Source organism: Penaeus monodon, chromosome 21 (assembly GCF_015228065.2).
Source record: "Penaeus monodon isolate SGIC_2016 chromosome 21, NSTDA_Pmon_1, whole genome shotgun sequence".
Taxonomy (NCBI): Eukaryota; Metazoa; Arthropoda; class Malacostraca; order Decapoda; family Penaeidae; genus Penaeus; species Penaeus monodon.
The window spans coordinates 7,720,783-7,721,079 of NC_051406.1; positions in this window are offsets into that span (position 1 = coordinate 7,720,783).

The window sequence follows — 297 nt, forward strand, 5'->3', positions numbered from 1 at the left end:
CATACATTATGGTCTATTATATATATAAATCGGATTAAATAAGTCATACCATACTCATTCGAAATACTAGAAAGTTTTTTCTACATTAATGTTTATCTGATTAATCTTGACTCTTTGTTAGTTACTGCTTACTAAATTATATATATATTGCACACACTATCCATTATATCATAACAATGAGACAAAAGAGCCGACACACACACATCATTCGAACATCACTACACACACAGTTTTCTTCCTACATTATTTTCTCGAACATCTGTGACTCTTTGTTCACGCTTAGCTGCTTAGCTAAGG